The sequence below is a fragment of the Nerophis ophidion genome, linkage group LG19 (genome assembly GCF_033978795.1).
Source record: "Nerophis ophidion isolate RoL-2023_Sa linkage group LG19, RoL_Noph_v1.0, whole genome shotgun sequence".
NCBI lineage: Eukaryota > Metazoa > Chordata > Actinopteri > Syngnathiformes > Syngnathidae > Nerophis > Nerophis ophidion.
The window spans coordinates 13,394,605-13,412,734 of record NC_084629.1 but is presented as its reverse complement, the minus strand read 5'-3'; the positions used below and the strand labels follow the sequence as shown (position 1 = coordinate 13,412,734).

The 18,130-nt window shown below is 39.2% G+C and overlaps 1 long non-coding RNA gene across 1 annotated transcript; it reads left to right on the top strand.

Moving 5' to 3' along the window:
• Positions 1-283: 283 nt before the first annotated feature.
• Positions 284-16,436, top strand: LOC133537749 (uncharacterized). Its single transcript, XR_009802824.1, has 4 exons — positions 284-1,049; positions 3,218-3,329; positions 3,793-3,879; positions 15,891-16,436. It is a non-coding gene; the product is annotated as an uncharacterized LOC133537749 (long non-coding RNA).
• Positions 16,437-18,130: the final 1,694 nt, after the last annotated feature.

Here is an 18,130-nt window from a genome sequence, read left to right as displayed (position 1 = left end):
TGAATGCGTGGGTTCCCTCCGGGTACTCCGGCTTCCTCCCACTTCCAAAGGTTGATTGGCAACACCAAATTGGTCCTAGTGTGTGAATGTGAGTGTGAATGTTGTCTGTCTTTCTGTGTTGGCCCTGCGATGAGGTGGCGACTTGTCCAGGGTGTACCCCGCCTTCCGCCCGATTGTAGCTGAGATAGGCGCCAGCGCCCCCCGCAACCCCAAAAGGGAATATATATATATATATGTATATATATATATATATATATATATATATATATATATATATATATATATATATATATATATATGCATAAAATATCACTATGTATACTTACTGTTAACATGTCAATTTGTACAATGTTTCTCTTTAACGGTATTGTGAACTATGTTTTGTTGTTGTTCTCACCTGCAAAGTGAACACGATGAACAAAATAGAGGGGCTTTAATATTGTAAGCAGTCCACTCACTTTTGCTTTGGTTTTGTTGAACCTATAAGCTCCATCCAGCACATGCCCCTCTCCCCCTCGTAAGAGACAAGCGGTAAACAATGGATGGATGGATTTTTATTTTTTTTTCTGCTTGAAATGACTCAAGAAATTGGCTTGAAAAAAACAAACACAGAAAAAAAAACCCTCATATCAAACATATCAAATCTTCAGAATGTACAATACGAAGTCTCTGAAAACAATAAATTATAACAAACTTTTAAAATCAACTTAAAATGAGTCATATTAAAGATCATGTTTTGAAAATGTCACAAAAAAGCGTAAATTGACTTTCCTAGTGTATTGCCACTTTTTTGTGTCATATATTATTAAATGGGCTCTTTGCAACATTTACAGATGTCTTGAGGGTGCTAACTTTCCAGTGTTATGTCCCGCCCTCTTCCGGTTTCTCGTACGTAATGACGTCACTGCGTACGTACGTAACACATGCACGTGCATTTGCTTTGGGTGTTAGCTAACATCTTTACATAGTCAATGAATGTATATTATGTCATAACAACAACATGACTCCAAATGGTGCCTTGCTTCTCTTGGACTTGTTGATGAGACATGGTGAGTGACTGGCGTAAACACCACTTATATTACTCCGAGTTACAAAAAAAATAAAAATGACATAACCTTGGTAATTGTGAAAAATTACGGTTCTGGAACTGTTAAACCACTAACGCTGACATAAGCGAGCAAATGTTGTTTTTGTTATATTTTTTGCTTTGAAAAATGTCCCTTTAGGTTCGTAATGTAACCTATTTTATGGACTTGTCTCTTTGTGATGTTAAGTTCCTTTTATAAGCTATCATTCAGTATACGCCTTTAGCTCTTATTTTGAAGGCGCCAAGAGCGGAAGTGGGGTGACGTGTGTGGTGGAGTTGTGCGAAATAAAGTTCTTCGTTCTTCCAAAACTCAACTCCAACGTGATTATTTACGTGGAACCCGACTTAAAACAAGTTGAAAAACTTATTCAGGTGTGACCATTTAGTGGTCAATTGTACAGAATATGTACTGTGCAATTTACTATTACAAGTTTCAATCAATCAATAAATCAAAACACATACGTCACACCACTTCCGCTCTTAGCGTCTTAAAAATAAGAGCTCAAGGCATATACTGTATGACAGCTTATAATAGGAATTTAAAGGCCTACTGAAATAAGATTTTCTCATTTAAAGGGGGATAGCAGGTCCATTCTATATGTCATACTTCATCATTTTGCGATATTGCCATATTTTTGCTGAAAGGATTTAGTAGAGAACATCGACGATAAAGTTTGCAAATTTTGGTCGCTAATAGAAAAGCCTTGCCTTTACCGGAAGTATGTGCGCGTGACCTCACGAGTTGCAGGGCTCCACACATATTCACATTGTTTATAATGGGAGCCACCAGCAGTAAGAGCAATACGGACCGAGAAAGCGACAATTTCCCCATTAATTTGAGCGAGGATGAAAGATTTGTGAATTAGGATGTTCATCGTCATCATTTATATTTTATTCCTTTCATGAAAATGCATATTTACAAGCCACGTACAATTGACACTTTCATTGTTTTTTTCTTTTTTTTCTTATACATTTCCATGATCAGAAAGGAGCAGATGGAAGAATAATATTCTTATATTTATCTGCCCCTTTTTTAACACAAATTACAGTATTTTAGATGAATTTATAACTGTTCCCTCCACCAACACCCAAACTCCAACATACTTTTCCATTTTCCTTTAAGCATTTTCACAATGACATGTCCAATCTAAATCAAAACTCAGTTTGATATAATTTCAGTTTTCTCTTTTTATAACTCTTTTTAAATACAAATATTGATAGTGAAGGACTAGAAAAAAAAAAAAGCGGCGGCAGTGTGAGCATTTCAGATGTAATTACACACATTTACTAGGATAATTCTGGAAGATCCCTTATCTGCTTATTGTTTTAATAGTGTTTTAGTGAGATTTTAAAGATTGTAAAGCTATACCTCGAGGTCGGATGGCTGCGGTGAACACGCAGTGTCTCAGAGAGAAGCCGAGGAGCCAAGCTCACAGCTGCCTTTTTTGACAGCTACTGCAGGACGACGAATAATCCACTGATGTCTCCGGTAAAATATATGTCACTATTTCCCCATCCCAAAACATGCTGGTTGACGTAGAGAAAACATGTTCGCTTGACCTTTCTGCTTCACAACAAACGAAGAAACACAGGCTGTGTCTCGGTGCTAAAGACAGCTGCAATCCACCGCTTTCCACCAACAGCATTGTTCTTTGTAGTCTCCATTATTAAATGAACAAATTGCAAAAGATTCAGCAACACAGATGTCTAAAATACTGTGTAATTATGCGATTAAAGCAGACGACTTTTAGCCACTAGTGGTGCAGCGCTAACATTTCCTGACAGTCCGTGACGTCACGCATCATTCCGCGACGTTTTCAACAAAAAACTCGGGGGAAAGTTAAAATTGCAATTTAGTAAACTAAAAAGGCCGTATTGGCATGTGTTGCAATGTTAATATTTCATCATTGATGTATAAACTATCAGACTGCGTGGTTGGTAGTAGTGGGTTTCAGTAGGCCTTTAACATCACAAAGAGGCAAGTCCATAAAAAAGGCTACAATAACATAAATACTATAAAGGTTTAGTTACATTTAATATAAAATATATATTTACTGATTATATTAGAGTTTCCACATTTGTCAACATGCAGTAAAGTAATTTGGACTGTGTGTTGTGTCCATCTTTCAGCATTATTATTTATTACCCGTGAGTTCATGCAGGAGATTGCAGTACTTCTATGAGCCACAAGAGGGAGGCAGGTACTGATGATTTAAATCCACTTTACACGTCCTCTGTGTGGGTGAGTATTTTTCATGTATTTCTTTGTGTTTAATTCCTCCTTCCAGACAGCGGAGGCGAGCTCATAAAAGTTGATATTGCTAATTTAGTAGTAGTAGTCGTGCTTCCACTGCGCAGTGAGCTGCAGCAGCCACTACCTCAGCACTTTTGCTGGGACGGAGGCCAACACAAACCCGCTCACCCGCCCTTCATGAAACACAAACAGATCGATGTACTGCACAGGAGATAACCCCCCCCCCCCTTTTACTTTCATCCGCACTCTCATCTTTCATCTATTACCGGAATGCTATCCCTTGTTTCCTCGCTTGTCACAAACAAAGGCCTTGACCGCCACCCTCCGACATGTCTGTCATCATAAACATGTCTCACAAAGGTCACAGGTGTTGGTGTGCGTTTGGGGGATGGGGGGTCAGCTGGTCAAACTGGGTACAATGGTAATGATGTTGATCCTTCCCCCCTTCTAGACTGCGATGTCAATGGTCAGATCAAAAGCTTCCTCCAAAGTCTCGATACTGCAAGAACTTAATCGCCATGAGCATGAAACCGCAAAGGTGAGATGTATTCTATTGATGGCTGATTACTTGTTTGTTAGCAGTTTTACGACAAAATGGCGCTGATTATTTCCTTCAAACCACCTTGGAGTACTGCAGTGCTTGTCAGTTATTTTCTGTTATGCCCCCCCTAGGCAGGAGAAAATATTTTGTATATACCCCCCCTTCCCGCAGTTTCCATCGTGACTAGAAATAGTATCCATCTATCCGTCCGTTTTCTAGGGCAGGGGTCCCCCAAACTAATGCCCGCATCCGGCCCCAAGTTTGAAATTTTTTAAATAATTTTTTAAAATCTGTCCTTTTTCATCGAGTTTCTTCTGCTTGTTACTCTCGGCGTCTCCTAGCAGCTCAGGCAACTCATCTATTCATCCATCCATTTTCTACCGCTTGTCCCTTTTGGAGTCGCGGGGGGTGCTGGAGCCTAGCTCAGCTGAATTCGGGCGGAAGACGGTGTACACCCTGGACAAGTCGCCACCTCATGGCAGGACCAACACAGATGGACAGACAACATTCACACTCACATTCACACACTAGGGCCAATTTAGTTTTGCCTATCAACTCATCCCGGATAGATGGATACTATTTCTTAGTCCTGTCTTGGTTTAACTCTTATCTTACTGATAGGATGCAGTGTGTCTCCCATAACAATGTGACCTCGGACTACGCTAAGGTAACGTGTGGAGTTCCCCAGGGTTCGGTCCTTGGCCCTGCACTCTTCAGCATCTACATGCTGCCGCTAAGTGACATCATACGCAAATACGGTGTTAGCTTTCACTGTTATGCTGATGACACCCAACTCTACATGCCCCTAGAGCTGACCAACATGCCGGATTGTAGTCAGCTGGAGGCGTGTCTTAATGAAATTAAACAATGGATGTCCGCTAACTTTTTGCAACTCAACGCCAAAAAAACGGAAATGCTGATTATCGGTCCTGCCAGACACCGAACTCTATTTAATAATACAACTCTAACATTTGACAACCAAACAATTAAACAAGGCGACACGGTAAAGAATCTGGGTATTATCTTTGACCCAGCTCTCTCGTTTGAGGCACACATTAAAAGCGTTACTAAAACGGCCTTCTTTCAACTCCGTAATATCGCTAAAATTCGCTCCATTCTGTCCACTAAAGACGCTGAGATCATTATCCATGCGTTTGTTACGTCTCGCCTCGATTACTGTAACGTATTATTTTCGGGTCTCCCCATGTCTAGCATTAAAAGATTACAGTTGGTACAAAATGCGGCTGCTAGACTTTTGACAAGAACAAGAAAGTTTGATCACATTACGCCTGTACTGGCTCACCTGCACTGGCTTCCTGTGCACTTAAGATGGGACTTTAAGGTTTTACTACTTACGTATAAAATACTACACGGTCTAGCTCCATCCTATCTTGCCGATTGTATTGTACCATATGTCCCGGCAAGAAATCTGCGTTCAAAGGACTCCGGCTTATTAGTGATTCCCAAAGCCCAAAAAAAGTCTGCGGGCTATAGAGCGTTTTCCGTTCAGGCTCCAGTACTCTGGAATGCCCTCCCGGTAACAGTTCGAGATGCCACCTCAGTAGAAGCATTTAAGTCTCAGCTTAAAACTCATTTGTATACTCTAGCCTTTAAATAGACTCCCTTTTTAGACCAGTTGATCTGCCGTTTCTTTTCTTTTTCTTCTATGTCCCACTCTCCCTTGTGGAGGGGCTCCGGTCCGATCCGGTGGCCATGTACTGCTTGCCTGTGTATCGGCTGGGGACATCTCTGCGCTGCTGGTCCGCCTCCGCTTGGGATGCTTTCCTGCTGGCTCCGCTGTGAACGGGACTCTCACTGCTGTGTTGGATCCGCTTTGGACTGGACTCTCGCGACTGTGTTGGATCCATTATGGATTGAACTTTCACAGTATCATGTTGGACCCGCTCGACATCCATTGCTTTCCTCCTAGTCATCATTGTCACCGACGTCCCACTGGGTGTGAGTTTTCCCTGCCCTTATGTGGGCCTACCGAGGATGTCGTAGTGGTTTGTGCAGCCCTTTGAGACACTAGTGATTTAGGGCTATATAAGTAAACATTGATTGATTGATTGATTGATCCCCAGGTGCATGTCTTTGGAGGTGGGAGGATAAGGAGTACCTGGAGGGAACCCACGCAGTCACAGGGAGAACATGCAAACTCCACACAGAAAGATCAGGACCTTCGTATTGTGAGGCAGATGTACTAACCCCTCTACCACCGTGCTGCCCGAGGCAAATCATATTGTCTAAAAATGCATTTTTGCCATCAATAACGTGACATCAAGTGCGCACTCTTTCAGTCAATTAGTGCACGAGGTGGACAAAGAGCAAAAAAGGGTGGTGGTGATAGATGTGGCAATCCCAGCTGACTCTTAACATCAGGACGAAGGAACACAAAAAACTTGGGAAGTACCAAGAGTTGAATGAGCGGCCAGAACGGATATGGATGGTCAAGGCTAGCGTGGTCCCCGTGGTAGTGGGGGTGCTCGGAGCAGTAACCCCCAAACTGGGAGAGTGGCTCGCAACAGATCCCAGGAACAACACCTGAAGCCTCAGTCCAGAAGAGCGCAGTCCTAAGAACAGCCAAGATACTGCGCAGAACCCTCAAACTCAAAGGCCTCTGGTAGAGGACCCGATTTTGAGGATGACACAGATACCACTCCACCGGGGTGAGAAAGAGATTTATATATATATTTGTAAGCAAATTGTCGAACAGTTTTAGAACGACATTTCTCAACGGGCTATTGCAAGGAATTTAGGGATTTTACCATCTACGGTCCTTAAAATCATCAAAAGGTTCAGAGAATCTGGAGATATCACTGCACGTAAGCAATGATATTACGGACCTTTGATCCCTCAGGCGGTACTGCATCAAAAACCGACATCAGTGTATAAAGGATATCACCACTTGGGCTCAGGAACACTTCATAAAACCACTGTCAGTAACTACAGTTGGTCGCTACATCTGTAAGTGCAAGTTAAAACTCTACTATGCAAAGCGAAAGCCATTTATCAACAACACAAAGGAACGCCGCCGGCTTCGCCGGGCCCGAGCTCATCTAAGATGGACTGATGCAAAGTGGAAAAGTGTTCTGTGGTCTGACGAGTCCTCATTTCAAATTATATTTGGAAACTGTGGACGTGGTGTCCTCCGGAACCAAGAGGAAAATAACCATCCGGATTGCTATAGGCGCAAAGTTCAAAAGCCAGCATCTGTGATGGTATGGGGGTGTATTAGTGCCCAAGGCATGGGTAACTTACACATCTGTGAAGGCACCATTAATGCTGAACGGTCCATACAGGTTTTGGAGCAACATATGTTGTCATCCAAGCAACGTCATCATGGACGCCCCTGCTTATTTCAGCAAAACAATGCCAAGCCACATGTTACAACAGCGTGGCTTCGTAGTAAAAGAGAGCGGGTACTTTCCTGGCACCCCTGCAGTCCAGACCTGTCTCCCATCGAAAATGTGCGGCGCATTATGAAGCGTAAAATACGACAACAAGACCCCGGACTGTTGAACAACTTAAGCTGTACATTAAGCAATAATGATTAAGAATTCCACTTTCAATCCCACTTTGTAGTGCATTCAACTGAATGTGGGTTGCAAAGGATTCGCAAATCATTGTATTCCGTTTGTATTTACATTTAACACAATTTCCCAACTCATATGGAAACGGGGTTTGTATATATACATATAGAGAGAGAGAGAGAGAGAGAGAGAGAGAGAGAGAGAGAGAGAGAGAGAGAGAGAGAGAGAGAGAGAGAGAGAGAGATCTATATATACATATATATATATAGATATATATATAAATACAGATATATATATTGTTTTAAGTCAGCCACTTGAGTCAAAAAGTTTGGGGACCTCTATTCTCGGGGAGCCTGCCCCACCCACTATGTGAGAAGGACTGGACTAGTGGCACATGTGCCAAGGAAGAAAACATTTTTGCTGCTAATCCGATCAAGTTTATTGTCATCAAAAAAAAAAAAAAAAAATGCTGTCACAAAGGCACATGGCTATTGTTACTGTTAGGTAGATATACAATCATTATATAGGACTGCTAAAAATATATAGTGATTTTTAGATATTCGATATTTATTGGATTTGTTTGAATTAAAATTAAAAAAAATATATATATATATTTTCTTCAATCGCTAATCGTTGGATGTGAGTAAAAACATTTTTGTGTGATTGTGGAGTTTTGTCAGTAATTTCACTCCATGAAACAAAAAAACTAAATGTACCTTGATTTCAGATATATAATCTGTTTTAGGCATAATTATTAATTTTTAATTGACTTAAAATAATCTTCTATTGACCTTTTGGATATTTTGTTAATGTAAATATATAACTAATACATGAGCAATATTACTAACAAAAAGTAAAATAAATCTTTCAACAAGAGTTGAAATGGCGGATGAATTTTGTTATTTCTGGAAAAAATTGTCCCATTTTAATACATCCTATAATAAGCAAATTAGTCTAACAGAAAGTGCCTGTTTTTGTGTTTAGTTTAGAGCTAACGTGACGTTACAAAGCTAACAATCAGGTCTTAGGAGACACATGGCAAAAACAAAATACTTTTTAAAATACATTTGACAAAAAAGCCCTGTGATGAGGTGGCGACTTGTCCAAGGTGTACCCTGCCTTACGCCCGATTGTAGCTGAGATAGGCACCAGCGCCCCCCGCGACCCCCAAAGAGAATTGTCACATTTTAATACATCCTATAATAAGCAAATTAGTTTAACAGAAAGTGCCTGTTTTTGTGTTTAGTTTAGAGCTAACGTGACCTTACAAAGCTAACAGTGAGGTCTTAGGAGACACATGGCAAAGACAAAATATTTTAAAAAATACATTTGACAAAAAAGCCCTGCGATGAGGTGGCGACTTGTCCAGGGTGTACCCTGCCTTAAGCCTGATTATAGCTGAGATAGGCACCAACGCCCCCCCGCAACCCCGAAGAGAATAAGCGGTAGGAAAGGGATGGATGGCATTTGACAAAAAATCTGTAAAATCCATACATACATACATACATCCATCCATCCATGCACCCATCCATTTCCTACTGCTTGTCCCTATTGTGGTCGCGGAGGGAGCTGGGTGGCCTATCTCTGCTGCTTTCAGGCATTTAACAAAATAAAACATGTGGAAATTACACAAGAATATAATATTTCGTATTATTTTTAAAACTTTTGAGAATCTTTGTCATCTACCGAGAAAACATTGTGCGTATATATATGTGTGTGTGTATGTATATATATATATATATATGAATATAACATTTCATATTATTTTTCAAACTTTTAAGAATTTTTGTCATCTACCGAGAAAACATTGTGCGTATATATATGTGTGTGTGTATATATATATATATATATATATATATAATGTATTTATTTTCAAAAAATGTTTTTCCATCCATCCATTTTCTACCGCTTATTCCCTTTCGGGGTCACGGGGGGCGCTGGCGCCTATCTCAGCTACAATCGGGCGGAAGGCAGGGTACACCCTGGACAAGTCGCCAACTCATCATATTTATTTTTTATTTTTTTTTCAATTTTTTTTTTTGAAACAGTGTGATTTTTAAAGCAGAATTTAAAACTTTATACTTCTTTATCAATCAATAATGTATTTATTTCCCAGAGTTTTGACTTTGTGTAATGTCATATTCCCTTAAAATTAAAAATAAACATTGTGGTAAATTAGTGCATTGGTAGAAATCCAGTCCATGTAGTGTCCAGGAAGTAGCATACTAACCTGCCAAATAAATGTAAAAAGCTCGACAAGAATATTCAAAGGCTTGCATATCTGACTCCAATGTGTTAAAAATTTTCAATAATCCAAGTGAATATTATTAAATCAATATTTTAGCAAGAGCTTGCTATGTTTCGTCTACAAATCCAGGGGCCTAAATAGCGTGATCTTCCGAAGGGTTAATCCCGTAAACAACGCCGCTTTTGCATGCAAACAAGGAGAGTCGCTGCCATGTGGTCGGGGGTCAGCACTTAGCTTGGCTCGGGGGGTTTTGCAATCCAAAACCTTAACATCTTTAAGTGTTTTAATCCCATTGGCAGCCCGCTAATGCTGCTAAATTGAGCTGCGACTCCAAAGTAACCATTACCTGCAGAGCAAACGGTTTCATGGTGGGCTAATATCATTACTGTAATCTCGACATTATCTTGCTTAGAAGGTGCAAACTGAGTGACTGAAAACAAACACTTCACTAATTTGACATTGTTATGACACAATGCCTTCCAAATGGGAGGTTTGCATTCGTTGTATAAATAAATTATGACACAACTTTCTTTTTGTTTCATAACTGAGTAGCGCAACAAAGATCGGGTTTGGCCACTTTGATACATTTTGCGCATAAAAAATAATGAAAGCAATGCACTGTAGGTCAGAATAAGATAAGCTATCCTAACTAAAAGCAACGTTTCAGACGTCATGATATATTAATGTATTTTGTTCATGCACTATGTCGAGGACCACTAAAAAAATGAGCTGGACTTTGGACACCACTGACGTAAAACGAGTGTTTCCTATGAACATTCGGATTTGAGTCTATGAATACGGAAACCTTTTTCTTGTAAACATATGACTTTATTTAGTAACATTACGACTTTATCTTTGTAAAAAAAATCTAATGCTTGACGCCGTTCTTGCAATATTGCGATTCCGCCCTCCAAAAAAATTGTGTTTCATGTGTAACTTACGATTTTTATCTAATAAAAATACGACTTTATTGTCATAATGTCAAGAGATTTCTTGTACAATCGAATGTTTTTCTTTTGTAAACTTACCGGAAACGTAGCTTTATTTTTGAAACATTATTTTTGTAGATTTATGCTTTGTTCCAGGAATATCGTGAAATTTTCTCTCAAAAATATTAATTTATTCTTCAATATAAGTCACCAATAATGGTAAAAAAAAAAAAATCCTCGTATTTTTACAGGCTTATAATGCTAAAATCTGATATTTTCTTTTATCAAGTTGTTGGGAACTCGCATGTCTGCTGTTGTGTGTCCCCGAGTATGCAAGAATCCAGGAGAGTTGAGTGAAGGTAAGAAAATAATTTAATACTCATAAGAAACAGAAATAAACATGAAGCAGTCTTGCATAGTAAATTCTCCAACATAGATTTTATCATCGAGCACTGAGGAGTGCTCGAGTGAAACATAAATAGAGACTAGTGTGATTGACAGCAGGTGTGAACCGCTGCCAATCAACGAAAACAGAAAAACAACAGTGCTCCGTGAATAAAACAGGAAATACAACAAAATAAGAGCACTGAACAGGAAGTAAATACAAAAACACGAAAAACTAACAGAAATGAAGTGACAGATTGTCACACAAGTTACGACTTTATTTTGTGCTATTGCGCTTTCTCCTTGTGACATAACGGCTTTTATCGCATCAAGATATTACTTGTCATAATTTTGTAGAATATATAGTTTTGTGTATATGAGGACGATTTTAAAATTTCGATAATGTGGATTAATTGTTATACGTTACGACTCAATTCCAGTAAAATTGGTGTATTTTTGATTTTAAAGTTGTTTTCTCTCAATATTGCAACATCTTTGGTCAAAATGCTCGTCAAATTGCGACTTTATTTTGTAATATTATATTCCAACTTGTGATCTTGTAAAACTTATATTTTTTGTATAACCTTACAATTTTTTATTTTGATATTTTTTATTTATTTTTGGTGTTAAAAAAAGTTACTTTATTTTAAAACTGTCAAAATTCCATTCATGCAAAATTGTATATTGTATTTTCGAAATTATTACTAAAACTTTACAACATTTCTTGTCAAAATATCACTTTATTTTGGTCAGATTACGATTGAACTCTTCTATTATCACAAAAACAAACCTTTTCACATTCCAACATTTCTTCCATAAAATGTTTGACTTAATTCTCTACAACTTTATTCTCATGAAGTTCTTGTTAAAAAAAGACAATTTAGGTAAAACTTTCAGAAGTTTTTGATGATAAAGTTACAACTTAATTCTTGGAATTTTACCCAGAACATTGCGTAACACGTAGCTTTATTTTTTTATGCTATTAATTTTTTCTGTTTTTCTTCATATGCTCTTCATATTTAACATTATTCTCCACTATTTGTGCAATCTTCTTCTTCTTTTAAAAATATGCTTTTTTTCCTCCAACCTTATGTTTTTGTTTTTGTAATATCGTGAAACATTTCTTGCAGCATTCTAGTAACATTACCCCTTTTATTCATCTAAAATTTGATGTTTTTCACTCTTATTTAAAAAAATTTTGCACCTTTCTATAGCAGTATCAATGTGACTTTTATATATTTTATCCAGGGCTGTCAAAGTTAACGCAATAATAACGCGTTAACTATAATTTCCTTTAACTGCGTAATTTTTTTTGATGCTTGATAGTATGTGCACGTGTCCTGTTTGACCCTCGGTCCATTCCGTAGCGTGAAAAATTGTATCTTCGTTCAGTTACTGTTCAGTTAAGCGCGGGAAAAATAGCAAGCAGAATATTAGCATGTCGAGGAAGATGTTTTGTCATGTAATCTGTGATATTTCAACCTAAATAAATGCCCTTATACCAGTTATGCGTGTGTCAGCCTGAAATGAAGTGTATATTCTTTTATAACCTGCTCTGGTTGACAGTCCGCGATTTCAGAATGTTTAGGAGGCAGAATAATACACTTTATAAATAAATAGAGAAGGTTAGAACATGAAAACCATAAACTTATACAACACGTACTGCACAGGAAATCAGAAGCATTAATTCAGGTAGAAATTAAACAGATTTAATTCCCAAACATTTTTGACGATTAAAGCATGATCACAATAATCCTCATTTTGTGGTATCGATGCGTGGAACTGGTATCTAAACACGCAAGGGTAGCTCTTCTCTTCTGAATGCAAGTGCTCCTATAGCAGGAATTGAAATTCGGTCAGAGATACGCCAACGCACTGCAGATCATTTTTTTGAATCGTCATTAAAAGCGTCTTTATGTCAATTTTGTGTTGAGCTGTTTAAAAAGCATAATGTTTAACGCGCATGTTATTAAAGCAAACACATTTTCTAGTCATCGTTTTAAAAACGTTATTAATTAATTACCTAAAATTGTGTGTCGTAGAGAACTGCACTTATTTGAAGGATTTTTCCTAGTATTCACAATCCTTATGTAAGACAAGTATACATATATTTATTTTTTCAAAAGTTAATGGAGCCTATGATGGTCGTCTTATTCCGCCTACAAAGCGCTTAAAAATATCCAAACATTTTTATAGACATGCTGTAAGTAAATACAGTATGTAATGTAACAACATGCATATTCATAATATTTACGTATTTTGATCATTTTAAGCATACAATGGGGTATTAATTGGTGAAATGCATCACACTTTCTTTCAACAACATCACTAATTATTACTCACTGTAGACTTCATGGGAGCCAACAAAAAATAAAAACATCACTTACTGCACCATGTCTGCTGTCACTAGGATGCAGACTGTGAGGATGTTCATATATTCCCATATAGATGACGAATTACTCATGATTCCTGCGACGAAAAGGGGGTTGAAACCAAGCGTCTTCTCGTGTCTTTCCCGCCATGCCCGGGTCTAAAATGGCTGTCAAAGTGTACCAACTTGTCACGGTATGTCCTCATCCTTCTACTATCAAGGTGAGAGGCATTATTTAAGATCTAGAATATACTTGCACAAGCTCCGAAGCGTGAAAGCAGCTCATTAGCCGATGATGTCAACGTAGCCACGCAAGTTTTGTGATCACAGCGCTGATATAAATATTTTGTTGCTTATTGATGGTGGTTTTTGAATGTTTTTAATCAATGGACGGACTCTAGGACCTCCCATTGGTTCCAACGTAAGCAGACTTTTATTTACATTTGATTACAAGTTAGAATGCATAAAAAAATACATTTGTCGCCATGTCTCCCATAATGATTGTGTACGATTCTAAAAAAGTGCAGTTCTGCTTTAATGATTAAAAATGTTATCTATTTGTGATATCGCGATAATTTTGGAGTTAACTATGAACAAAATGTGATTAATCACGATTACCGTAAATTCCAGGCTTTAAAGGTCTACTGAAATGAGATTTTCTTATTTAAACGGGGATAGCAGGTCCATTCTATGTGTCATACTTAATCATTTGGCGATATTGCCATATTTTTGCTGAAAGGATTGAGTAGAGAACATCGACATTAAAGTTTGCAACTTTTGGTCCCTAATAAAAAAGCCTTGCCTTTACCGGAAGTAGCAGACGATGACGTCACCGGTGTGAGGGGTCCTCACATCCTCACATTGCTCACATCCTCACATTGTTTATAATGTGAGCCTCCAGCAGCAAGAGCTATTCGGACCGAGAAAATGAAAATTTCCCCATTAATTTGAGCGAGGATGAAAGATTCGAGGCTGAGGATATTGATAGCGAAGGACTACAAAGAAATAAATAAAATAAAATTTAAAAAAGGGCGATTGCATTGGGAGCGATTCAGATGTTTTTAGACACATTTACTAGGATAATTCTGGGAAATCCTTTCTCTTTCTATTGTGTTGCTAGTGTTTTAGTGAGTTAAATAGTACCTGATAGTACCTGATAGTCAGAGGGGTGTGTCCATGGGTGTGTTGACGCCAGTGTCTGCGGGAAGTCCCGGTAGAGGCGACTTTTTACCACAATTTTCTCACCGAAACCTGCCGGTTGACAAGTGGTCGGGAACCATGTGCGCTTGACCGCTCTGATCCATAGTAAAGCTTCACCTCCGGGAATTTTAAACAAGGAAACACCGTGTGTTTGTGTGGCTAAAGGCTAAAGCTTCCCACCTCCATCTTTCTACTGTGACTTCTCCATTATTAATTGAACAAATTGCAAAAGATTCAGCAACATAGATGTCCAGAATACTGTGTAATTGCGCGATGAAAAGACGACTCTTAGCCCCAAGTGGTGCTGCGCTAATATGTCCCCTTAACCCGAGACGTCACGCGCACGCGTCATCATCCCGCGACGTTTTCAACAAGAAACTCCGCAGGAAATTTAAAATAGTAATTTAGTAAACTAAACCGGCCGTATTGGCATGTGTTGCAATGTTAATATTTCATCATTGATATCAATCAATCAATCAATCAATCAATGTTTACTTATATAGCCCTAAATCACTAGTGTCTCAAAGGGCTGCACAAACCACTACGACATCCTCGGTAGGCCCACATAAGGGCAAGGAAAACTCACACCCAGTGGGACATCGGTGACAATAATGACCCAGTGGGACATCGGTGACAATGATGACTATGAGAACCTTGGAGAGGAGGAAAGCAATGGATGTCGGGCGGGTCTAACATGATACTGTGAAAGTTCAATCTATAATGGATCCAACACAGTCGCGAGAGTCCAGTCCAAAGCGGATCCAACACAGCAGCGAGAGTCCCGTTCACAGCGGAGCCAGCAGGAAACCATCCCAAGCGGAGGCGGATCAGCATCGCAGAGATGTCCCCAGCCGATACACAGGCAAGCAGTACATGGCCACCGGATCGGACCGGACCCCTTCCACAAGGGAGAGTGGGACATAGAAGAAAAAGAAAAGAAACGGCAGATCAACTGGTCTAAAAAGGGAGTCTATTTATAAAGGGAGTCTAAATATAAACTATCAGACTGTGTGGTCGGTAGTAGTGGGTTTCAGTAGGCCTTTAAGCTGCTACTTTTTTTCCTAACCTTTTGAAATCTGTGGGTTATAAAATGTCCTCACAAAATTATGCAAATCTTTTTGCATTAAATTGCAACTTTAATTATGCAATACTGCAAAAATATTCCTAAATTTTTTTATTTTAATTTTTTTGCATTTTGCCTTTGTACTTTACTCTATACACATCTTGTAATAGTACAGCTTTTCTTTGGCTGTTGTGTTCTGCATGACATTATTCTTGCAACATTTAAAAGGAATTCTTCTTCTTTTTAATCAATGAATTGGTTCATTTTCCGTCCCACTTAGGCATCAGAGGAGCACGCTTCTGTTTGGAATGTCACGCAGCTACAATGAGTTCGTTTCAGTAGACGTGCGGGAAAGTGAATTGGTTTACGGTTGGTCGTGCTGCTCATTTCGGTGGAAATCCCCGTATCCTCACACAGAATGTTTTTCACAATGCGTCAGGTGGTTAGCCTGACCTCGACCTTTCCCTTGAGTGGATCAGGCGGGCCACCGCCTCGACTAGATCCCCTTGACCTGAGCCCTGCCAAATAAAGATTAGCTCGCAGTGTGGCGTGCAACCACATCAATCGTAACCCACGACGTTTGTAAATACGCTTTAAAGTGGGGAATTATGATGGGGCTTGTTACTCTGGATACTCTGCATCTCTTTTAACCACAAGCTAGTAAAAAGGAGTGATTGCTTCATTGTCCAGGCTAATTAACATTGTGCCAAACGAGACACATCATCCAAGTTTTACACTTTGACTTTGTAAGAGACACCTTCAATATATGAATAAAGACGAGCGAAGCGGTGCCCGAACTTTTTGCCTCCAAGGGCCAAAGAGTAAATGTACCATTAGTCCGCGGGCCAAACCCACCATTTTAAACAAACAGCAGCACCACGAGTGAAGCGTTTACACAAGGGGTTTCCAAAATATAGCCCGTAGCAAATTTTTTTAACAATTGTTTGGTAACATTTTAATATTGGCATGCTAGCCTTTTTGAAAAATTTTGCAGTTACTTGATGTAATACCTGTTAGCATGCCATTGTTAGTATGTGTAGAGGTTGCCCACTCGTGGGTTCTTCGGATCACCACACACTGCCAGCAGAGCCCGGAATTCAGCGTATAAAACTGTTTTATTTACATAAATAGCAATAAGTTTCTGCTTTCCTGTCTTTTCTTCCTGCGTCCGCTCAGCAGCACCTCCAACTCCAACAACGTGTCTCAATCCGGCTGCTGCTAATAAAGGCGACAGGTGATTAGATAACAGGGCCCACCCTGGACATGTCGCTGTCTTCGAGGCCGGTCCTGGCACACCCTGTTCTGTGGCAGGCCCGCAGGCCACGCCCCCTTTTTTACAGTATGCAAGTTTGTCTTTATTGTTTAAGCTAATTTTGTAGGTCCACACACGCCTCAGTCATATTTCGGTACTTGATGCATGCTAACATTATCATGCTACTGTAGTAATTTAAATACATTTTTAGTTACAGTTAGCATTTTAGCTTGCTAACATTAGCATGCTTTTTTTTAGCTAATTCAACTGGTATTTTGTAGTTTATATTTTGGTATTTCACCAAATCAAACTGTAAGAATGTTATTGTTAGCCTGATAGCGTTGTACCTTTTTTCTTTGAACTCATTTCGCTCATGGTATTTTGCCAGTATAAATATGTATTACTTATGTAGGTCCACACACGCCTCAGTCATATTTCGGTACTTGATGCATGCTAACATTAGCATGCTACTGTAGTAATTTAAATACATTTTTAGTTACAGGTAGCATTTTAACTTGCTCACATAAGCATGCTTTTTTTTTAGCTAATTCAAATGGTATTTTGTAGTTTATATTTTGGTTGATTGGCAACACTAAATTGGCCCTAGTGTGTGAATGTGAGTGTGAATGTTGTCTGTCTATCTGTGTTGGCCCTGCGATGAGGTGGCGACTTGTCCAGGGTGTACCCCGCCTTCCACCCGATTGTAGCTGAGATAGGCGCCAGCGCCCCCCGTGACCCCGAAAGGGAATAAGAGGTAGAAAATGGATGGATGGATGGATATTTTGGTATTTCACTAATGCAAACTGTAGGCATGTTATTATTAGCGTGTTAGCATGTACCTTTTAGCTCATTTGGCTCCTACTATTTTGCCAGTATAAATAATTATTACATATGGGAAACCACCATTTGGTGGGCCAAATGAAATGACTTGTCTGGCCATATTTGGCACCTGGGCACCACTTTGGGCACCCTTGGACTTAGTGATGTGCGATACAACTGATTTTCTTTCCGATCCGATACCAAGTAAAATTTAGCCGATATGATACCGATGCTTTGTGCATATCTACTTAACGTGTTTACTAATATGTTAAACGTTGTGTATTTTCATCTAATTATGCCATCCATCCATCCATCCATCCATCTTCTACCGCTTATTCCCTTTGGGATAACGGGGGGTGCTGGTGCCTATCTCAGCTACAATTGGGCGGAAGGCGGTTTACACCCTGGACAAGTCCCCATCTCATCGCAGGGCATCTAATAATGTAGTT